The sequence below is a fragment of the Rhea pennata genome, chromosome 4 (assembly GCF_028389875.1).
Source record: "Rhea pennata isolate bPtePen1 chromosome 4, bPtePen1.pri, whole genome shotgun sequence".
NCBI lineage: Eukaryota > Metazoa > Chordata > Aves > Rheiformes > Rheidae > Rhea > Rhea pennata.
The window spans coordinates 58,677,377-58,701,576 of NC_084666.1; the positions used below are offsets into that span (position 1 = coordinate 58,677,377).

General features: G+C 40.7%; 1 protein-coding gene across 10 annotated transcripts in view; it reads right to left on the reverse strand.

The window, feature by feature from the left end:
- BLTP1 (bridge-like lipid transfer protein family member 1) overlaps window positions 1–4,930 on the reverse strand; it is a 125,362-nt gene extending 120,432 nt beyond the window's left edge. For 9 of the 10 annotated variants that reach the window (XM_062573999.1, XM_062574000.1, XM_062574006.1 and 6 more), the window contains exon 1: window positions 4,842–4,930. The gene's annotated coding sequence lies outside the window, so the exon portion shown is untranslated. Of the gene's footprint in view, window positions 1–402; window positions 444–4,841 lie in introns of those variants that run through there. The other variant, XM_062573997.1, reaches the window with a different exon arrangement.
- Between the last annotated feature and the right edge of the window lie 19,270 nt (window positions 4,931–24,200).

Consider the following 24,200-nt stretch of genomic DNA (forward strand, 5'->3'; position numbering starts at 1 on the left):
ATGACTCATAACTGCAAACTTTATAAATTTCCTCCTAGGAGGAGGAAGGAACTGAGGAGACCTCTGGCACTGAAGTGATAAAATCATAGCACCTTTCATTTGTATGAAAGAAGCTTAACACTCCTTTAAGAGGATATGTAATCATTTTTCTATAAATGAGAAACCTGAAACATGGAGAGATAAAAGGCCAAATACCTAATTTGGGATGCCCAAACTTAAGTATGTAAGGTCTGCTTTTGAGGAGCATGTTTAGAGCACTTGGCCTGTTGAAAGCAGTCACTGAACCTGCTTGAAGATGTGAGCATTCAGTATTACTGCCGACTTGCTTCAGTTGGTCACAAAGGCATTATGTATAGGGCAAACAATTAACTGACAGTCAAAAAAAACCTGAGTTTTATTTACTTGAGTCACACTCAATACTCAGAGGTAAATTATAGCAAAGGAGGTAAGCGTTGTTATAGTCCGGAGGGATGCACTTCATTTCCAGTCCACTTCCTGTAATACAAACACAAGCAAGTTCGCACAGCAGACAGACTATTCTTAAAAACCAGGTAAAAAAATTAGTTGCTTAAAATCATTTTAAACCTATTTCAGTCACAATAAACCAACTTCAGTTTGAGGCATCAACACTTATCTCCGAAAAAAAGAATTCTCTGCTTGAACAGTCAGTAAAAATTTATATAAAGGATACACATACAAAAGAATCAAGGGGGTCAGGGGTGGGAGAAGCCCATCCAATAGCTTGACTGATGAGACACACAAAATATACTTTTGATACATAGACTCCGTATTACGCTTTTAATTTGTTTAGGTGATAGGTTGATAGGTGATAAAAACAGAGTATTTTTTCTGCAAATAAAAGAAAGGAAGATGAGCAGCTTGTTGACTCTTTGAAGCATCTGGCCAAAAAGTCCCATAAAGCCCACAGAGGATGTGGCTCTCTAGCATTCTCCATCACTGGAATTCAGTTGCTTAGCAGAGACAGCTGAAGTAAATGAAACAACAGTGTAAGCATAAAAGGTCTATCATATACCTAAAACTGAAAACAAAAGCACTAGGTATTTCATTAAGTGCCTGAGAACATCAAGTAACATGGGTGTTTAGGCTGAACAAAAAGGGGCGAAAAAGTCTGTTTATTTATCTCATTCTTTGTAATGCTTTTCTTCCGGGGCACCTTGTAGAAGCAATGGAATAAAACTATTTTATCCAAAGATTTTTTTTTTGGGGGGGGGGGCAGGGGGAAGTAAGGGAAGAATAGCATTTCATAATGTTCAGAAGAAACACTTACATATGGTCATGACGAAAGTTAGAAAATAATGTTATGTCCCTGGTCCCCTTATTTTTACTAGAATTTATGGAGGAATTAATTTGGAAAGCTATATTTATCCAACTCATTCCTCAAATACTCACATAAATCAATTGCTTACCAAGCCTTTGTAAACTGGAAAGAAAAACAAAGTTTGTTTCTCAGAAAAATAAGCATATTTACTTCCTCCTTAATATTACAAGATAATTTTCATTTTGAGGCCACTCTACTTAATTTCTACAGCAATTACAAGAAAGTGGAGTTATAATTACACCCAAAATACCAGATTAAACAATGTCATATAAGATCCCCCAATCTAAGTTAGTTAATTAACCTCATAAGCACGGTGTATCTCTAGTAAAGAAGCCACACCCACAAAGGGTCTGATAAAGTACATTCATTTAAAAAAGGAGACTTACACTCCCAGTCATTTTATTTCACAGTCTCTGGCAATAGTTACTACAAAGTCAGAGTTCTGCTTAATTAAATGGTATTAGAAAAGAAAGTGGTCTCACAAGTGGTATACATAACCTATTTTTTCCCTGAAGGTATAGTGATCCTGTCAGCACCTAGAAGCATATTAGACACATTTTACAAAACTAGAAAGTGCCAGCCTTAGCTTTTTTTCCTTCAAATACTCCAGCTAGGTCTGAAGACATCAAACCAGTCCCAGCACATCTTAGGCGCCTCAATTACTCTTCAGTCAACAAGTAAGCGGAAGAGGAAGGAAGAAAAAGAAAGTTGTTTTCAAAAACGACATACTCAAAAGAACACTCTAAATTGTAAGACCTGTGCAGCCATTTTGCAATATGAAGTGTTATATTTACTTCATACCTTACACTCAATTACTAGATTACCAGTTAAAGAAAAAAAAAAAAAGCTACCCATTTTTCTGCCTTTGTTAGTGCTTGAATTAACAATAGTAGCAAACACACCGTAAACAAGAGAAAAGAATTGTTTTTAACTATACCAAAAAAACCTTGATATAACCTCACAGGGAAACAGCTGAACTAAAAACAGTACAGGAGAGTCATCTTCTTGAAGAGATTTACTGTATCTAATAGAGAAACAAAAAACACTAGAGAAGCACATACATTTGAAAAGGGGTATTTTAACACCCTTCCTATGAGCAGTGATGAAAAAACGGGGGAAAATAGTTCAGCATGAGCTGTTTAGACAAGTATCATGGTCAAAAGGGTGTGAAACACAAAACTACTGAATTAACGTCCAAAGCAGGGGAAGTGATGTATTTTCAATTTCAAAGCTTCTGAAAACAGTTGATACTCTAAGCACTCAAGGACAAGTAGACTAGTACTCAATACTACAACAACCAACATACCACATTCCTTGCATCAATTTATTGGCAGTCTAGCAATGCCCAAATGAATTTTGGATGATTGTTCACTTTACTTCAAAAGAAACAAAAAATATGAGATTATTGTGCAAGCCATGTCTCTCTGATTCGTCTTGGGGGGAAAGAGGGCTTTTTTATTGCCAACATTACCAACTGTTGATATTGAAGGGGAAACAAAATCTAAGGGTTTATAACCCTAGAAATAAATAGGAACTTGCTTTATTGCACACTCCCCTACCTGGAAGAAGAAAAAAGAAAAAAAAGAGAGAGAAATTCAAAGGGCCTCTCTCAATAAAAATTCTCTCTCTTTAATTTGGACTGCAACATTGTATTTCTGAGCTATTCTATAAAGTTTTTTTTCACCTTCCATATGAGCTTTCCAGAATCTTTCCATTAAATTTCTCCTCTGACACTTCACTATAATTTGGGAAAAGAGGAAAAAAAGTTAAACCACAAATCAGTCTTATGGCTACATATACCAACTCTCTTAAGTGAGCTAGATACACAACATTATTAGTGTTTGTCCCAGTCTGCACTCGGTCTAAAGATTTTGATACAGGAGCAAGTTGCTATGGGATGAATAGTTACCAGGAGAAGGTAATATATCTTAACCCCAGTGTAAATGTAGGATAATTTGCATGCCACTCATAAAGGGTGGTAAACTCTTGACTATTTCGCACCAGATGAAATTACAGAAGGGGAATTGCCAAAGAGCAGCTTATGCACTTTTCACATGCCAAAGTTTTATAACAGCTACCAAAAAAAGAGTGAGTTACTTCATCATGCCACACAGGATTAGAGCTCACCATGAAAAAGTTCTGGACACCCGCACACCTTTACTCAACCAAGTAAAGACTACTCACCATCACTAAAGTCCCCTCATGAATAAATTTGTTCATGAACACTGTCTAATTGTGCAAGCTCAGGCCACAATCCTCAACTAATACCCCCGAAAAGAAACTGGCACAAACTCTCCTATTGGTACTGTTTTACCAATGATGTTTTGAAAACCAATTAACATACTGTTACCAACAAGATGACTACTCTCTCCTACATTCTACTTCTTCTCAGTTGCCACAACTTCCAGCCCAACTGTTTATCTGATCATTATGCACTTATCATGCAAAATTGGAAAAAAAGATATTGCTGCAGTTAAAAAAGACAGACAAGTAGATTAACTAACAAACTATTTACACAACAGAAGAATTTCCATGGCAACTACAGTGATCTTTTTCGTATTAAAGCTTAAAAAAACTGCATTACAGTATTGTCATAGAGATATTTCCCTAAGATAGGGGACAAATCCAGACGTAGATCATGACTGAGATACTGGATATATCTTAATCTTTAACATATACATCCAGTAGATCAATATGTTGAAGCACTCTGCATTGGTAATTTACATTATTAACAAAAATACATAATATGAAGGAGGAAATTTTTATTACAGCCTTAAACACACCAAAAAGCATATGTATCTCATTTTACATCAGTGCATGTATTAAACTCCCTATGGATCAGAGATAGTGACAGGGATCATCTTTCATCTGCCAGTGAAACGAGAGTGAAAGTTTCCTTGCAGGCCCAACAGACTGGTAGTGCTCGGTCTCCTGTCATCTGACCTCAGGCGCTTTTTGTACTGGGTAAACTTACAGAGACACATGCAAAGGGAAAAACAGGAACCCGTGAAACAGCTGGTTTCCTCCCCGGCCGTTTCCACAGCAGAGACCTGCGGGCTGAAGCGGAGGTCAGGTGCTCTTCTATGAGCACCACAACACCGCCTCTCCGTTCGCCGGGCACGGAGACGCGGGCAGACCCGCTCTGCCGCTGAGCGCGCACGAAGCGCGGCGCGCCCCTCCGCCTCCCAAGCTCGGCCGTTAGCGCCGGCCCTTCGCGCACCCTCCCGCACGGCGCAGGCGGGCGGCGCGCTCCGCTCCCGCGGGAGCCTGCGGCGCCCGGGGAGCACCGCGGCGCGGGGGGCGGGGCGACCCCGGGCCGCGCTGCTCGCAGCAGCAACTCCGCGCACCCGCCCCACCCCCACCGCGCGCCTCCTCCCCTCCCCTCCCCTCCCCCGCCGCCAACGGCCGCCGCCAACGGCCGCCGCCGCCGTCGCGGCACGCGGAGCCCCCCGCGGCCCCCGGGGGCAGCGCGGCAGAGCCAGCAGAGTCCCGCACCACTTACGCCATCGCCCTCCGCGGCGGCGCTGCTGCGGACCCGGAAGCGGCGGCGGCGGCGGCAGCGGCCCGCCCGCACCTCACGGCAAACGCCGCGCCGCCCCGCCCGCCGCGCCGCGCCGCGCCGCCGGCCCGCTGCCGCCGCCGCAGCCAATCGCAAGGCGCCCGCCGGCCCGCGGGACCAATGGTGAGGACGGCAGTGCTCGCAGGGGGCGGGAAGAAGGCGCGCGCCGCGGCCAATAGCAAGAGGCGGCCCTGAGGGGGAGCGTGTCTTGCCGCCCCTGCGCGGCGGGGTTGAGCCGGGGTCGGAGCGGGGCGGGGGCGCCGCGCATGCGCAGGCGGCGGCGGCACAGCCGGCGGGGCGGGCGCGTCGCCGGGCCGAGGACTTCGCACGCCCGTGGCGGCGGCGGCGCTGAGCGTCGCAGCGGCTGGTGTTTCCCCAAACCCCGGAGCCCAGGGAAAGCGCCCGCCTTGCGCTGCTGTGGGGGTCTCCTGAGGCACCCGGGCACGGGTGTATGCGGGGTGCTGAAGGTCCAGCCCACCGGAGCTCTTGCGCGTTATTATCCAAAACATTTCTTGTGTGAGAATATAAATGAAAAAAGAGAAAGCCATGACAGGATTAAAGAGGCAGGCTGACTGGAAAAGAGCGAAGAGCGTCCCGAGAGGGACCACAGATCGAGCTGAAGAAGGCAGAAAGGACTTGAGTAAAGCGTTGACTGATGCAGAAGAGGAAAATGAAGTATAACTTATTTATGCCGGTGCTGTTGATGTGGTACAGCGCTGGGGGAGTGGTTCTGCAAGTTCATATCTATAGCTAATAAACACAGCTGTTAAAGTTGTGTTTGCTTGCACAGACCCTGCAGTGCTGAGCGAAGCCTAGCCCGTGCTGTTCTGGGGCCGAAACGTTACAACCGCCACGCTGTAGTTGCTGACCCCAGGGTTTCCGCAGCCATTTTAAAGCGCCCCGCAGTCGGGGGAGGTATGGAGGCGCCCTTGCCTGCCCTGGCCGCCTGCGCCCTCCTTCTCCCTCGCGCTGGCCCAGCCGGCGGCGAGGCCGCGCTCCTTCCCCGCGCAGAGGGCTCTCAGCCGGACCGCCCGGCGGGCCCGGCGCCTGTCCGGGGCCCTCCGCCCGCGTCCGAGCCCCGACTGCGAGCCGCGGGGAGCGCTCGCCCCGGCGCTGCCCGGCATCCGGAGCGGCGCGCGAGGCCCTGCGGCACTCCGGGTAGCTGTGGGCCCTCACCGCCCGGCAGGGCACAGGGCAGCGTTAGCTGGCCAGGTTTATCCCTCATGTCTGTCCTTCAAATACTCCCGGTTTCCGTAGGGCAGATCCCCTTTCCACCCAGCGGCCTGCTGCTGCTAGCGGTGCGCAGCGGTGCTGCTCTGGCCTGCTGCTCCCGGGGCCGAGCGCTCGTCCCCCAGCGGGCTCTCCCGCGCGTTTGTGTCTCCGCGGTGCCCGAAGGCCTCAATGAGGATCCTGCAGCAAAGTCACGCGCGGAAATTTTAGCTCAGAGCTAGCGCAACAGCTTGGGGAAGGTGAGCTGTTGCATGGCATGAGAAGTAGAAAGAGAAGCTGTAGTGCTGATGTCTCCTTCGCTAGAAATTCGGCGTATGGAGTTAACTGTAGGAAAAATATTTATCCCTCCACTATTTTGACCCTATTTGTTTCACAAAGGGCATTAATATTTACCTTCTCTGTAAAAGAAGCTTGCACTCTCTTCTCAGGAAAATATCGTGTTTGAAAAGGACAATCTAAAATTTTTTTAACATTTTTTTCTATCACAGAGTGATAGGCAGTTAAATAGGCAGTGATAGGCAGAGTGTCCCAAAATACAACAGACAGCGAAAGAGTGTTTGGGTCTTAATACAGTTTCAGTGATGAGGAGGAAATGCAGAGTCCCTGAGTCTCCTTGCAAAACAGATAAAAACAAGAACAAAAATTATTCCATGTGGTATTTTTATATAAAAGCCAGTTTAAGTACAACGCACCACTTTGTACTAAAAATGAGTACATGTATTTATAGCATGCATTCTAATAGCGTGCTTCCTTTTGCATTGAGTTAACTAACTGCATTTCTGTTTAAAATGCCTTTTGGTCCCTTTTGCTAATGTGTCAATAGTAAAAACTATTTCCCAAACTGAAACAAAGAATAATTTTAGCAATTAGTAGCAACAGTCTTATTTCACACTTAGATTTGCTACACCTTAGAGACTAGTCTTCAGATCCCTGCTTTTTTATATCTGAGGGTTTTATCTTATTTGGTCAGCATCATCTGACTCTGCCTAAACGAGTTCTATGTTCATAAGGTCTTACCAAAGCGTGGGACTTCCAGCACATGTACAGCTGGAGTGGGTCTCTGCATGACAGCCTGAAGCCATGTAAAAAGTGTTGTGTACAGGGCTTTTGCTCTGCTTTTTTAGGTGGACGCCTGGAGTTATATTCCAGTCTCCTATTGTGTGAGTGCAAATCCTTGGAGCCAGTGGTGTTGCATGGGTGTGAAAGGGAGCAGAACTGGTTGTTGTAGGTTAGTGCTGAGGTTCGGTTTGTGGATTCTCACAGAACCCCTGCCTGACTGCCTGCTGCTTTTTTGAAGATTACATTTTTTGGATGTTTGTCTTTGTTGCTGATTTCCATCACCAGTTTCATTCCTTCCATTACCTCTCGTGACCTTCTGGGGGAGTGTCCACAGATTAGCTCCTGATATTTTCCTCCTGCTTTCTTTTCCTTCTCTCTCTCCCCTTAAAGGAATTTTCCCTTCATTTTCTTCCCAGCAAATAATGATGCTGGATTTTTTTTTCTTTCAGCTCTTCCTTCTATATGTTGATGCCAAACGAATGAATTTTTTGGACATTTGAAATTTATTTATAGAAGTGACTTTTAATAGGGTAAACCAACAATCAAAACTTCATAATACGAGGTTAGGCACATAAACAAAACCACTCAGGTAACAGGAGAAACAAAAGAGAAATTGTTAGAAACTGTTGCTTTTTAAAATCCAGTCAGTGATTCAGATCTGAAGTACCTCCTTACACATCTAGCCAATCTTAAGGTGGTTAGGTTAGGTGTTGAGGTTAACAAGTAAAATATGATGTACTGTAATACGTTTCAATACCTTAAAAGCAGGGTAGCACAATGATTCTCATATTTAGGTCCAAATTTTTTCAAAGTAGAGGGGAAGTAAGGCAGGGGTTTCTTCCAGTCAGGCCTTCGCTTTCATCTCGTTCATTTTTCCAGAGGAAGCAGGCAGCATCTCACAGCGTTACATACACATAAGCAGCACAAACGGCCCCAGTTTGAATGTAGTCCCTGGGGTACAACTTTTCAAGCTTGCCCAGATTTTTCTCATGGTCTAGGAAACAGAGAATCATTCATGCTCAGTTCTTTGCAGCACGTGATGTTGTATCTTCAGTTATTCACGTGGGAATTGAAAAGAGATTTTATATACATCTCACTATTTAACTTTCAAGTTAAAGAAAATCATCACCCTGTCCCCTACACTTTAAATTATTTAAAATTGTGTGACATTCCCATTTGTCTCAGAATGTTTATTTTTATGCCTAATACTCCAAGTCTTTTTTTGTAAGGAAAGAGAGTATTTGAGTGAAAGCACTGCATTTAAATTATTTATACCTCTTCTGTTTTGTGGTAGAAGGCACTTCTCCAACCATTATTCTAAAAGCTCCCAAATCTTTTAATCATACTGTTTTATCTTTGGTTGATGCCACCCAAGAGTATAAGTGAAGCTAATTTTGAGGTTGCTAGAATTTATTTATACAAAACCGGAAGCTTCTGGGTATGTGAAACTTACTTTCTAAAAACAAAAATGTGACTTGGAACATTTGTATTCATTTGTTGTACTTGCACTGCTTACCTTTTTAAGACAGCTGGAGCCTAGCACTTTCCAGGGGAGCTAAGCAGCCACCACTCCAGCTGATGCTACCTGGAGACAGATGCGCACAACCCCTCTGAGAATCAGGGTCAGACATGTTGGTGCTACTCCTTCAGTTACAGGGCAGAAAATGTCCTGAAAACAGCCTCAGCACAGATTCTGATGCTGATAACTTATTACCAGCAATTATTTTCTTCTTGCAATAAAGCAAGCAACATCATATTAAGCTGCTGTGTGTTTGATCGCAACAAGGATCTCATTTCTCTCTCAGGCCATAATCCTGGCCATGTCACATGCCCAGCGGTCTGGGCTCCTCTCCTCATGCAGCGGTTAGAGCAGGCAAGGAACGAGCCCAAGAGACAGCCGGAGAGCCTTGAGTCCTTGCTTCCTTCTGCCATACTGCTCCTGTCCTTGCCCCTCATCTCCCTTGCTGCTGGCAGCAGCCGTCACTGTGCTCCTTCAGTCCAAAAAGCAGCCAGGTTCCCACAAAAGCCCCTCTGACACCCAGGGGAAGCAGAGTCGCCCACTTACAATTGTGGAGCTAGAAGCTGAATCACTGGCGTTGGTTACTTCATGAGACAATTCATTTAATCAGTGTACCATAAAGAGGCTTCACGGTCTTTATCAGATTGAAGAGCCTTATCAGACAGTCCTTGAGCATGGAGCTCTCTGATAGTTTAGCTGGGAAATTGTTTACCTGATGCTGTGTTCAATATCTCAAGAGACTGCCAAAGTGAAGATGTCTTGTGGTAGGTGGACTCAGGCTGATTTGGACAAAGAGCAACACTAGAACCAAATCAGAATTTAAAATATCTCTGTCTTTCTTCCAGCTCTGAGGAAGTTATCACAAAACAATAGAAAAAACAGCATGTGGCTACTGATCTGTATTTTATGAACCTAGATCCCATCATCAGTTGTGCTTTAGTGGTTGCTTTGAAGTTGATGGAGTGCAAGTGTATAAACAGACATACTGTTTGGCTTATGCCTTCTGTAAATGATATTAGCGTTTACTAAAAGCATTCATCCAAGAGTACATTAAAAACAAACACTGAGCTTAGGTATAAATAAACAGAATGAATAAATATAAATACTTATCCAACTCCTTATCAAAAATATTTGAGACATTGCAAAAACTCACTATAACATAAGCCAAAAGCCAGCAGCCACTGGGTCAAAAACACTCACATGCTTTGGCATAATGGCAAAATCTTAAATTCTTTGGTTCTTTTCATCTGAGGACTACATCACTGACACTCAGGTAAGAAAAAATACACGAATTTATAATTTATATTAAGTACATAATTTGTCAGAGCTGGAAGTCATTCATTACCAATTACAGAATTAATTTATTCCATACCTGACCTTTCTGTACTCGCAGTGTTTTTCTTTTTTCTTCCCAAGCAGTTTTATCCAATAACTTCACTGAAGGTTGACCATCTTTCACTGGAGGTTGTTGGTCTTATGTTGTACCCAAAAATTGATTCTAGGAGTAAGTTAAATTCCTGAAAAGCAAGGAATACTAATGGCCTTGCTCTGAGAGCACCTTATTGGGGACTGAATCTATGCACCTAAATCTTATATCACTATAGAGAAATACAGAAGGATCAATCTGTTCATTAATTCTTTAAATATAATCTGTAGGAAAGTATTATTTACCCTACATGAAGAATATGCCAGCATATTCCTCTAAAATAATTCATATAGTTTTCACTTCAGTCCGCTGTGAGAATGGCATATGAGTTACTAACAAAGCATGTCAATTTTAGCTACCTTGTCCTAATTCTTCAAGAAAATAATAATTTTTACAAACTTTTTCTTTCAACGTGATTCAGATTGTGGTTGTAAACTAGTATCAACAATAAAATATCTATTTTATAACAGGTGCTGTTTAGCAAGATTCAGAGAAAAGATCTCATGCATCTCCTTCACTCAGACCTTATTCATGCAGATTATTCTGTGAGGAAACAGGCTTCAAAATATTTAATATGAATATTGATTTCAGCAAATTCAGGATTTAGCTTGTAGAAGTCAAAAGCCTTTCCCTACAGCTTGTTAAAATTCTTCTATCATCAGAACTGTTTTCAGACAACACTAAAAATCCTATTTCTGTGAAAATTTGTTACTTTTAATTTCCAAAAATAAAACAGGGAAAACATACAAACATCCAGGAATTCCCATGATGAATCGTTGTATTTTTGAAGTTAATAAAGCAGTCTTGCATATCCTTACAGTCCATCTGTATACATGTTTTTCTTAAATTTCTTCACTTTATATTTTAGGAATCCATCTTTCTCACCTTTCCTCACATCATTCGCTAGACAGGCACAGATGAAGTTTAAATGTGTTGCGTTTAAAAGCTTCCTTTTTCTGTATGGGTTATAACTTCCTTACTGCTAAGGAAATTGTTGTTATTAAGAAAGTTCCTTAGGCTGTTGTGATTCCCTACAGTCTCTTCACTGAATCCATTAAGCAACCGTGCCTGGCTTTTAGTATAGAATTGGAATCCTACAAAGATCTGGCGCAGTCTCCCTGCCCTCTGACATTGCTGTCAGTGTCGCTGGGTGCAATACACAGCGCATTAATGCCCTGTGCTGCAGAGCAACATTTTGCATCTTCTTCCTCGTTTTGTTTCTCTGTCTAACTTTATTATTTATTTATATGGGATGTTGTTGGGTGTCACACTTACTCACACTTAATATAGTTCTGTACTGTCACTTTTATTATCAATAGGTTCTTACGTTGTATATAAAGAATGCTGAGGTCTATAAATATCTACAAACTAAAAGACCCTGCAGGGGCAAGTTTTGGTTAAAGTACGTTTGGAGTAAAGATTACTGATCATATCCATTTCCGATCACGGCAGCACTCCAAAGCCAAGACACTTAGGGAGAAAAAGGAGCACAGTTCGGAAAACCTCTTCCTGGAGAAAGGTGCCTGTCTTGCCTGCTTAGTTCCAGCTGAAGATATTGAGGACACCTGAGTAACAACAGTGTAAGGACATAATTTTTGCACACTTTCAGAAATAGAGGAGAGTGAATAACATTGCAAATAATGGAGAAAAGGATAGTTCCTCATTTATCTGAGGAATTTGGCATTCAACATATAAAAGAAAAAAGCTGTCCGGAGTACAGTGGGCAGTGCAGCCTGGTTGTGCTGGTTGTGTTTTATGGTATTCTGCTGGTAATACATTTCATCAAAATGTAGGTTAGCTTAAGATTCTGCTCTTAAATTTCTCTTATTTTTAGTTATTTCAGCTCTCAAAAGAAGTGTATTATACTGAAACATATTATTAGAAGACATTTTGTACAAGTATAGACAAATTGCCTATAAGTATATTAATTGACTCTAAGTATATTAATTGCTAAGTATAGACAAAAAGCTTTTTGTCAACGTAATTTAAAAAGTCTTTCAATCATATAATAAAAAGTATTTACCAAGTAAAGTTTGCTTTTTAAACTGGAGACCCTATTAATGGCCCTGCTAGCTACCTAGAAGAATGAACTGGCACACAGCAAGTGGGTGTAAAACTGTTGCCAAAGAAAGAAAGAACAGTCTTTTGTGATTCATGATTATTTTTAACTTTAATTTCCTTTGTAATTATTTCCTTCCTGGATTCATAAAATCTGCAGTAGCCTGTTATATAAATCTCATCTATCCCATGTTTACAAATAAATCTGGCTTTGATTGTGTTTTTTGCACTTTGGCAATTCCTGCAGACTTAAAGTTTGCGTGTATAAACAAACATACAGAGGTTACCACCCGATGTATAATATTGGGTCTATACAAAGCCTTCTGTAATGACAAATATCCGCCTACATTTTTTTTGACCTCCTCTAGTGTTTTTGTTAGAGAAGCTACATTTCATTTGCGGTCTTAACAACCACTGTATAGTAGGATAATACTGAAACTTTGTGGAGGTTTATTCATTACTTGTTCATTTTTTGTTAAAAAAGGGGGGGGGGCAGGGTGATCCAACAGTGAATTCTCCATGTAAAATTACAGCATAGGGGTGATGCAACTGAGCACAGGAAGGAATAACAATCAAGCTTAAGTGTAGTTTTAGGGGAAATGATTTAGAAGTGAAAGGAGAAACAGGAAAAATAGAACATACATTGGAAGGGGAAGAAAGATGTCTGTGTAAAGGCAATGCTCACAGCATGCACAACCAGACCAAAGGGTCTCAAAGCTGTGCTCATGCAGAACTATTTAATACAGGAGACAGAGGACAGGAGACAGGTGGCTGTATAACAAATTAATGTGCAGTGCAACTTATCCATGTTCAGTGCTTCAAATTCTTGTGCTTTTTGTAACCAAGGGCTTTGGAGGTTGCCTGGGAGATCCTTTGACACGTCATACATCCAGAGTCATCTGTTTCTAATCCTTTGGGGACAGCTACTTGGGCAGTATTATGAAGCCACAGAGGTAGTCATGTCCAGCTATAGTGCTGCCTGCTCGCAGTAGTGGATTAAGTGATTGTGCATGGGCATTTTCCAAGTCTCCTGAGAATCTTTCAGGATAAAAGGGAAAAATATAGGGGAAGCACTGATGAAGCTGTAAGAACAGTGTCCTAAATTCATTATAGATAGCTCCACAAGGCTATAGCATTGTATTGGGAAAATACTGCAATTTAAAGAAAGGCTTAGCAGACATGCTTCTATGCCTCTGAGAAAACAAAAGCTTCACTCAAGGTGGCAGAGCTTCTCAGCTTCGAGGCTTAAAACATTTAAGAAAGAGCAAGGTGACTTTAAAAATGTTACTAAAGTAACAAGCAGCAATAGAAAAGGAACACCTTCAAGACTCACTGTGTTAGATGAATTAATCAATGAGGAGTCAGGAACAGTCACGGAGCGCTCTGATATATGGAGAACTCCAGAGCTCCTGACTTCAGACACTCGCACAGCAGCGCCGTGACAGGACAGTAAAGAGAGCAGAGCAGCATGCTCAAGGCCTGATCTCTTCTCAGTGAAGTCACGAAGTGTTTTGCCAGTGACATCAATGGAAGCAGGACGAGTGCCCATAATATTCTCCTAGAGACCTAAATGAAATACTGGTGCCATATTCACAATGCAATCACATCAGATCCCACTTTGCCTATATAGTTCATGCAGCAGTATAAATAAATATGTTATTACTGTTAATAATATATTATGATGAAAACTGGCTAACAGTAATGTGTAAGTAATCTGAGTGTTACTGCTAACACCTAGCTCCAAGCCTTATAGGCATTTAATTTTGAGGATTTAAATTCATAAATACTTAACAAATTATATTTACAAGACATTAAGTGATTTATAAATGAACGATTTATAAAATTTGCATTTGATAAACTATGCACCTTCCCTGCTTGTATCCTAATTATACTATTGTGCCATTTGCCCTTGTGCAAGACTGGGTTGGTCTGTGCCTTAAGAAAAAAAAAGCTTTCTTCATTTTTTATTTCTCACGTGTAGCTGGAAAGCAATAGCTCAACATTTTCTGTTTGCACACTGTGTCCTCTCTGGCTACCTGAAGGTCCTAAAACATCCTTGCAAACATTTATCACCAGCAAGTATCCTTGAACTAGGAGTGAAAGTTATTTAAACTGCTGGTTTCAAAAGACAAAACTGATAACCAGTTCTGTGCCATTTCAAAAGCTTTTAACTTAAATGCTGTATGCCCCTTGTGACAATGGTGCAAACAGTTTTACCTCTGTTATGAAAGCAGATTTCAGCTCAGGGTGAGGGGGAATCTCACTGAAGACAGGCTAATTTCCCAATACTAGAAAGACATAAAGCAAAATGAAACTGAAAACTAACTGAATTTATTTGAGAGCAAAAACCAGCACATTTAATCTGCTTTAACTGGGCTCTGTCCAGCAGTTCAAACATTGCCAGGTATCTGAGCAAAGCAGAGCAGTAGCAATGCATGGAGGCCAGTTCTGTATAGATAGTGAAGTACTGCCAGTCTTTCAACAAAAGGAGCTGCAAAATTTCTCTTTTAGCCTGTGGTTAGTCTAGCTCCCAAGGGTCTATGCGTGCAAAGGAAAGAAGAGCTTTTCTGTAGACTTACTCCTTTCCTTCTTCCCCATGATGCAAAGAAAGCTTTCTTTTAAGCAAGGAAAGAGTTCGTAACACTTGGGAAATCAGCTACCTCTAAGTGCATTTTCAGGAAATGTTGATGCTTTTTTTTCCAAGCAGCATACAGAGTGTTTTATAACCCCAGCACCACACTGATCTGCCTCGTTTGTAACAAGGAGAGCTGAGAGTTGTTTTCTTTCGCCCATGTTTTGGTTTCCTTCCTCTTTCTTAAGTGTTCTACAGAAACATTTGTGAATCCTCATGAACACTCCTACATAACAATGCACGAAAGTAAATCATATTGTTCTTTCCACAGAGATTTTCTTTGTGCCTTTGACAACACAGCATTTCATCTGCTATTTTGTTATTAACCCTAGCATGGTTAGAGCCATCTGAAGTTCGTTAACTACCATCTCTACACAAAACTCCCTTGAGCTTCACTCAGTGCTGCTAGGTTTTGGCTATTAAAAAGTTATTGGGCTTGATTAAAAGTCATTGAAACAACAGAAACATATTTTTGAACTTCAAAGGACAAAGGACTACATCTTCATGGAAAGACTGGGGAGAAAAGTTATGGTTTTGGTTGGTAGAGCATCATAATCTTAAAACCTTTGCAAAATTTGCCTACCTTTATTAGCAGTCTTAACCAAAATTCTATTGCCTTCTTTAATTCAAAGGTATTAATGTGACACACAGTAACACCGTTTCCCTAATATCTCTATGACGTAGCTAAAGCTACCTTTTATTAATACTTTGTGAAGTCAACAAATCTAGGCTTTTCAGGCAATGCCAAAGCATATCAGATTTGTCATGAGTCAAAAAAATAGTATAAAATGATTAAAAATCTGCAGATATATTTCCTAAACACTGATACTATAGCACATTTCTAAAGCAAATTTCCCTTAGAGGAAAATAGCTCAGAGGACAAGATACGACATGGAATCTCAGGCAATACTGGAGGGCTTTAGATTTTTGTTTTGAGACATTTTTACAGAATTACAAGGGACAGAGAAAGAGACTGAAAATCAAACTTATTATGAGAATCATTTTCAGTATTAACTGAAAATAGAAACAGCTCTTCTCATCAGATTTTAAAAATACTACTTAAATTCTTTAGATTCCGAGCTTACACTAAATTGACAGTATTCCTTTGAGTTTGGCCATAATGGTCATTGCTTCTGCAGCCTTAGCAAAAAAGAAAACTGCATACTTTAGCACTAGCATTTCTGCCAAGAAGCAAATCTTCTTTCTTTTTGCCTATTGCATTGTATAAGCTAATGTAGCATTTCAGTCCGGAACAAGCACTTGCGGCTGCCCAGAGTCAGCTGTCGCTGGCTGGAAGCAGCACTGTCAAAGTTCTAGATCGAATGGTGTCACCTGGATGGATTTATCTTTGTCACTGTCACCCACAGACACGTCCTCTGAAAGCAAATGGCCCAACAGTGGTGCAGCCAACTGCTGAGCAGGGTACATCATTCAAACACCAGACTTGACTAGCCAAGCTCTTTGAGCTGCCACTGCAGCTCTTTTAATTCTCTGTATTGATTCCAGACCTAATCCAAAGCCCACTGAAACCAATGAGAGAAGCTCTGACAGGGCTCTAATGATCGTGCTAGCACTGATAGATTTAATTTAACTATCTGAAATCACTTAACCCTGCTGAGGGTGGATTTATTTTTTTAATACTTGTTTGCCCATTTCTTCACAATTCATGATTTGACCTTGCTTGAGCAGGGGGGTTGGACTAGATGATCTTTAAAGGTCCCTTCCAACCTCAGCCATTCTGTGATTCTTCCTTCACCATCTGCTGCTGTGTCTCATGGCAGCCCCTCCCCAGCTCCAGAGCCCTGGGCAACTCTAGTCATATGCAGAGTTTGGGGATGGAGGATGTTGTTGTTGCTATACTGGAAAGAGGCAGTGAACGCATGGATGGGGAGGAAGTGGACATCCCAAGCGCTGGGAGTTGCGGGTGGGGTGACCTGGCATTACCTGCTCCCCTTCCTAGGACTGCTACGGCAATGCACCTCCTGCAGAGCTAAGCAAGTAGATGAGGAAATGATGCATGCAGTAAGCATGGAAAGTGATGGAAAGCTGCTTCCTGGACCATATCATTTCTCTGCATACTGAACAAACAATCCTAGGTTTGGACCTTGTTTAGACAATCTAACTCTGCCATGACCTGTTGGTGGTATTAATAGTCATTTTGCACTCAGGACACATCTCTCACCTGGTTCTGCCAAGGGCTTAGAGCCTATGCCTGCTCTGCTGAGCAGCTGCATGTGATGAAAGCTCCCCAGTTTGATCTGCCAGTTAAATGTGGGGACCTCACCATGAGTACACTGGCTCCCATCTGAGCAAAATATCCTGGTTCGTTTCCAGAAAAGCTGTGCCTGATATGCACTTAAGATGAGGGCAGGGCACACACGTGAGCTGCATCCCTCAGTCTCACAGTTGAGACCTAATGACCATGAGCAGACTAGCACCCCATCCTTGCTTACCTTCCTGATCATCTCCAACAGCAGCTTGGGTTGGTCACCTGTGCCACAGCACTGCTGAAGTCAGCAGTGCGCTGTACTGATATCCAGCAGGAGACAGCCCCCAGGGTCTCACAGCAACGAGGCCCTGGGCAGTGATACTGCTTGCCTTCCAGCTGCCCTGTCAGCTCGGCCTCAGCCCCAGCCCTGCCACTGTGATAGGGGGAGCGCAGGAGTCACTCGCCCTTTCACACATGGTAGTAAACCACACAGGGATAGAAAATTATTTTAAAGCAGAGTATTTACTTTTTACAGCAATAATTAGTACTTTGGGTGTTGCTTTCTTGATAGACCAGATGGTTATCTGGGAGTGAAATTAGGAAGCCTAATATTGAATATGAGAAGTAACAAAAGCTGCTAACAGCTGCGGGTAACTGCAAAATTCAGTACACCCAGAACAGCTATTGCTGTGCCCTCTTCACACACTAGTGCAAAGTTGTGGGGAGAGGGTTTTTTTTTATTTTATTTTGTTTATATTTTGGCCTCATGCAACAGTCTACAACCAAGCAACCTCTTGTGTGCTATGTGCTGTTTTTCCTGCCTTAACTGCAATGCTGTGTATTTTAAATTCAAGATGTAGAAAGTTCTAGCATGAACTCTGAAATACTATCATATATCTGATGCTAAAACATATTATTTAAATTCTGTACTGACCCTGTAAAAAATATAAATCTTCTGAGCTAGGAAAATTCTTCTTCAGTTCTCTCAGCTCAGTTCAAAGTAACAAAATGACTGTGACAATCTTCTCTTCAGCTAACAACTTTCTGATGGCTTTATAACGACTTTGTCAATGCCTTATTGTTGCCCAGTCCCCATAAAAGAAAGAGACGTATGCATTATTGAATTATACATATTCCTTTTCTTCATTGCATGGGCAAATGCTAAAGTGCATACTCAAAGAAAATATTTCATATCATCTCATTGAGTGTTTCAGTAAGAGCTTTCCTAATTCCAGCATCTGTAGGCTGATATGGTCTCAAACAGCAGCTTCAACCTTGTCAAGCATTTAAGATGCTGCTTCTGTAAAGTCTCTGGCTTTATCCAGGCTGACAAGTACTCCTTAGAGCAACCAGTATTGATTCCAGTCTGCCAAAGGCAGTACTGGCTGGCAGCAGCATCACGCCACCATCAGGCAATCTGCACAGAAACTCCCTCCTAGCTGTTACCAACTATCTGCAGGCAGTCGCATCTTCACTGTTTAGCCAGGGAACAAAATATATGAGCCCTCCATGGCCACTGTGGTGCAAAATTAGCTGAGTTACTTCACACAGCTACATCAGTCTGAATTAGATCAGAAGACTTCTGTAATGCTGTTGATGAGGAACACTCCAGTGATTTGCTTCACTAGTTGAACTGTCTGTAGGGTAACTTCTGGCAGAAAAGAAGTAACAAGTAGCTATGGACATCTATGTCTTAAACTACCACTCCTTTCCAGCAATGCCTGTCCTGAGCAGAGCCTGAGTGCAGAAAATGCTTAAACTACTACTGGGGTTTAAACCATGGTATCATCTACTCAGGAGTACATCATATCATGATAATATACAGAGTTCCCTAGAGCCTTCTCTATAAACATCCTCCTAAGGATTGATATTTTAAATGGTAAAAGATTCATGTAGATACCCTCAACAGTAGAGGACTCATTTTCACTATCATTATTGATAGTATTTGTAAATTCAGACACAAAATCATAATGTTTAAATTGAAGAACATTGTAATCCTTACCCCTATGCATAATCCCTATCAATGTAAAAAGAACCAGTTCTTTTGCACGGAAGGAAATAGCTGCAGATTTTATAAATATAATTTCTTCTGCAAAGCTATGTGACTCTTTCCTGATTAAATGTACTACTAAAACGTTTCCAGCACCAAAATTAATTTTTTGCATAATGACTGAATATTTGTCATAAACTGGCATTATATTTAACAATGTTGGTAAGTAACTAGATCAGCTGACACATTTGTGCTTCCAAGTAGTGTGTGGCCCTTAGACAGTATTATCTGGAAGTGAGCTGTCCTGGCTGAGTACTTATATGCCACAGTCTAGACTCAGCAATGTGCTGCAGAAAGCACGTGGTTTAGCTATTAGTATTTTCTTTCCCTTATATTTTATTTGTTTGCAAAATCTTCTCATGGCTCTTTCCTGGAGCAGGATTGCACACATGCACCAATCCACAAAGCACAACAGCCACACTTACACCCTGAGGCAACTGGACAACTGTAGCCCGGGTGCTATGGTGCTATGGAGACAGGCTGTCTTTTGGTAAGGGTTGCTGGCATGAACTCACTGATTTGGTGGTATGAATAGCTCCAAGAAAGCTTTCTATCATCGTTTCAGGAATGGTTCATCTTATTATAGTTAAAGCTTTACCTCCTATGGATCCTTATTAGTTTTTCTTGGATCTTTATTAGGTTTTTTTTAGTTCAGTGCAGTCCATACCTGTATGTGGCTATTGTTTCATTTCTTTCCTTCTAACTTCACCTACTCTTTATGGCTGCATCTTGTGGGCTCATTTTTTCTCTATGAAAAAAACCTATGAAAAACACATGCAGATTTCTTCCTTCTCTACACCCCAGACCTTATGTATTCACTGGCCTTTTTAAAATCAAGTTGTTAGTTATTGCAAGTTCAAAAACAAATAAAATCAACAGCAACAAAATAAAAAAATGTTTTTCCACCTTTATAAATTCCTCATAAGTTAATTTCCAGTTTAAATTTAAAATTAGAAAGAAGGAGGGCAAATATTCTATTGTTCTTATTGAACCACAAAGACTGAATTTTATTATGATACAAAAGGAAAGAATTTGTCATCATTAACTGTAATGTTTTCGGGAAGGAGGTTAGATAGGAGACTTAGCATCATTAGAGGTTTTTATCTAAAGATTTCCTGCCTCAAGTAATTGTTTTGAAGAATAGAAGTAATCACAGAGAGATTATGTCATTTATTTTCTTTATTAAAGTTCTGTGGTAAGTGCTGTTTCATAGACTCATTTGAAGAATTTTAACAAAAACTATTTTCTGGTTGATTCCCTTATTTTGGTGGAACTGCATAGATTTTTATTTATTTATTTATTTGTTTGTTTTGCATATTTTTCTCAGCCAAGTAACCAGTTACTTTGTGACCAAGTAACATGTTTTATGGTCACCACATGCAACTAGCTAGGTCCTTCGAAATCATATGAGGTGGCTGTTCATGTAATTCCTTTTCATATTTACCAGTACCAATGTCAGGAAACTAACACAGACACAGCAAACATACTTACAGATATGTTCTATTATCTTCTAACATTCATCTACCACTCATGAGTGGCTGGTCAATTGACAGGGATATCTGTACACTGCTGTATTGTCTATACAGAGTATAATACTCAAACATGGTCAGTATTAATTATCTAGTTATTTTGAATGTTTTTCTCTGTTCTTGAGCATTACCTGCTGGGAACCACTATCTTGCAGTCTGCAGGAAACAGCATTAAAATATGAAAATATGTGTTTTTTTACAATAAAATATAAAATGATAACTTATTTTAAGTAAAACACACACACATACTGATGTGCACACACACCTGTGTAAACAAGCACTATAGTCAGGACTAATAGCAACTCTTATATTGAGATCACCCAACAGGTCTTATCAGGAAAGCCCATTTTCAACTGGACTGCTAAAACAGTCCACGTGTATGGTTAACGGGGTCCTTTACTGTGAAAATTTCAGAATCATTCGGCTGTTTTCACAAGTGGAACACAGGGTAAATATTGTTTGCTGTTAAAAAAATTATGATAGCCTTTTCTTTGGAAAGTCCTAGTCACCTCCCCATCCTTTGACCTAAGGACTAAAATTTGATTGGGCATTACTCTTTATGTTATAGTGGGCCTTACGCTTTCCATAGAAAAAACAAGCTAAATTTATTTGAGTTTTAAGCTTTCACAGAGGCTGTTCACAGAAACTGAATATGAGACTATAGTTGTATTGTGCTACCTAAATTGTCGGAAAGCACTATGGTTGCTGAGCATGCATCACCACCTAGAATGGCTCAGCGAACTCACAACATAGCTCAACATACAAAGCTCAGCATACTCATGACACAGTACCTGAAAAAACTCCATTCACCCCCAAACCTGCTGGTGGCAGGTGTGCTCACCCTGCCAGCCCCACCCCTCTCTCCCGTAAGTCTTGTAACAGCTACAACAGGGGTCCTATAAACCACCTCAACATACAGCCCAGGTTCTTCCCTAGATCACAGGGTAAGAATACCTGGACCACAGTACATGTACAGTGGGACCCTACTGAAGTTACGCTGGCACCTTTACCTTTTCATTTGGCAGTCCTAACTTTGCAGTCTTCACTTGCTCTTTGAAGAGTTTGTGCATGTTGTACACATAGCCATGCTCTGCGCGACTCATTCTTTCTGGACTCCCATTCCTGGAAATATTAAAATAGAATAATAGAGACTGTTTCCTTAAAGCATTTGCAATGTGCATATTTTCAACTTTTATGGCAAACTATAAAGATATTTCAGTAGGTACTTTTCCTAATTTCCAAAATTTCCAAATTTGAAAAATGGTATTTTTATCTTTTTTATCTGCTTATACAAAATTCCATTTTAAAATACAATTTTAAAGAGTTTTCCAAGACAGATTGCTCTTCAAATCCTGTAGTAAGATGTTTCTCTAAAGGAACCTAATAAGAACTCTTTATCTGTTCCTGTATAGCAGGCATGGTCTATTAGAAATTAATCTTAAACATATTTCCTTGAATGGACCTGCATTCTAACAGCTCTTACTGGTGCAGTTACTGTAGGTCTGTTCTGCCATCACTGAATCAGCTGATTTCAGAATTTGGGATGTTCTCAACTGGAGAAGACCATAACCTCCCAAAAGCACACATTTCTGATGTTCTAAAAACTTGTCTGTCCTCATAAATTGCACTCCAGCAAGCTCACTAAACAAAAGAAAAGAGCGTTTGACAAAGTTCTTTATGTACTCACACAGGTTTATTCTGCTGAAGAGACAGTCCATCACAAGTCAGATTAAGTAATATGAGGATTTCATGATCATTAGCTGCTGATCATTTCATGCTGTTTCCTTTGTTCTTATGATATTTATACTCTTCAATACTCTCTGATAGTTTACCTTTTGGGGTTTCTTCTGCTGTGAGAGCAGAGAACCTGTCAAAATCTTTCAGTCTTCATTTTCTGATCTGGTTTTTAGTACACTTATTTGCTTTCAGTATGGTTAACTTTTGGTAAATAGATGAAATCTCCTTTGTTTTCTACCCTAAGAGTAGGGCCTGATTCTCCAGTTTGCAGAGCAGCCTAAGACTAGCCCTTATTCTAATATTACTGACCTTATTCTAATATTACTTCTCACCTGCATCTTTCAGCAGAGTTTAGAAGCATGAAAAGTGAGGGGAAATAATCTGCCATTTGATGTCTCATTAAAAGTTTTAAATTCAATTTGCTCTCCTGATGAGTAGCACAGGAATTGCTGGTAGGGAGTATGTAATAATTTGCCAGTGATTTTTCAAATGTTGCCACCTTCTTCCAAGTTTTCTTTGCATTTTTCCATAGACTTACATATGTAGAAAAGTAGGTAAAACTTGGTGAAGGATATAAAATATCAAGACAATTTTTATAACTTAGGAAAATCATCTGTTTTCCAGTACACTTCTCACATTAAAATAAAATCTTGCTAAACTTGAAAAAAGAATGTATCCTCTGGCTAAAAATTAGTGTGATATAGTTCAGCACAAAGAACATTATTTTCCTCCTAGAAAATTATACATGCCTTAGAGCAGTAACACTATAAAATGATATTTTTAACCATTTTGCAGCTGTCTCTGCAAGAAATATCAGGGCTCAGACATTGAAATATATGGAAATTGATGCCTTCAGGAGACTCCTGGTCTCATAGAACTGAAAAGAGAGTCAATATCAAAGTCCAGAGTGAGAATTTAATCCATAGCATACAAATGCATACTTGTGTGGCAATGGAATGAAACTGTAAGAAATGCAATGAACATTTATGCTACAATTTTCATTCCAGGTTCCAAGTACCTGTGTAGAATCTGCACCATTTCACTACAGTGAACACCATCTAAGAGCCTTCAAAGCCTGTAGAAAGAAGCTATACAGCTAAAGCTTCATCATTCCTTTCTTTTGAAGATTATAGGGTGTTTTGTACAATTTGCCTGCTCTTTTGTTCCAAAAGCTCCTTAGAAAAGAGGTATCATTTGTTCTATGTCTGCTTCTTTCTGAATAATGAGTGATCCTTTTCTAATCTGATTAGTGCTTGCTCTTGTCCAAATTGAAAATAAAAGAGGAAAAATAATTATTTTAATATTCTACATTGTTGAATACCTCAGATAACATGTTGCATGTCTGTCTGTTTTCAGACAACTACTCTTGACTGTGGCATCTGGGGGCATGCGGAAGACAGTAATAGTAGTTCTGAGCAAGTGTATTCTTAGGATAAAACCCATTGCTTGTGAAGTTCCTTGGGATTATGTTTGTAGGTGCCAAAGTACTTTAGGTCCCTGATCTCTGACGCAAAACTGCTTTGGAAAATACAATACTTTACTTGAGGTGTTTTGTTAACAGCATTCAAGTATGCAGGTAGGATGTAGCCCTCCTCCTACAAAGCAAAAAACCACACATGATTAATAAAGGGTCTAGAACTCAGGAGATTATTCTGCCTGTGACTTAAGCCTGAGGAGGATCATTATCACAAGCCAGCAGAGGCTCTATAAATAACCCATGGAGCTGAGTTTAGAGCATTAGTTTAGCATTTCAGTGGAAATTCAGCATGTTCTGTAAGTGTGGTTAGAAGCAAATGTTATCTTAAAGCAACTTACTGTTTTTCTTCACAGTGGTAAGGAAATAAGCATTTTTT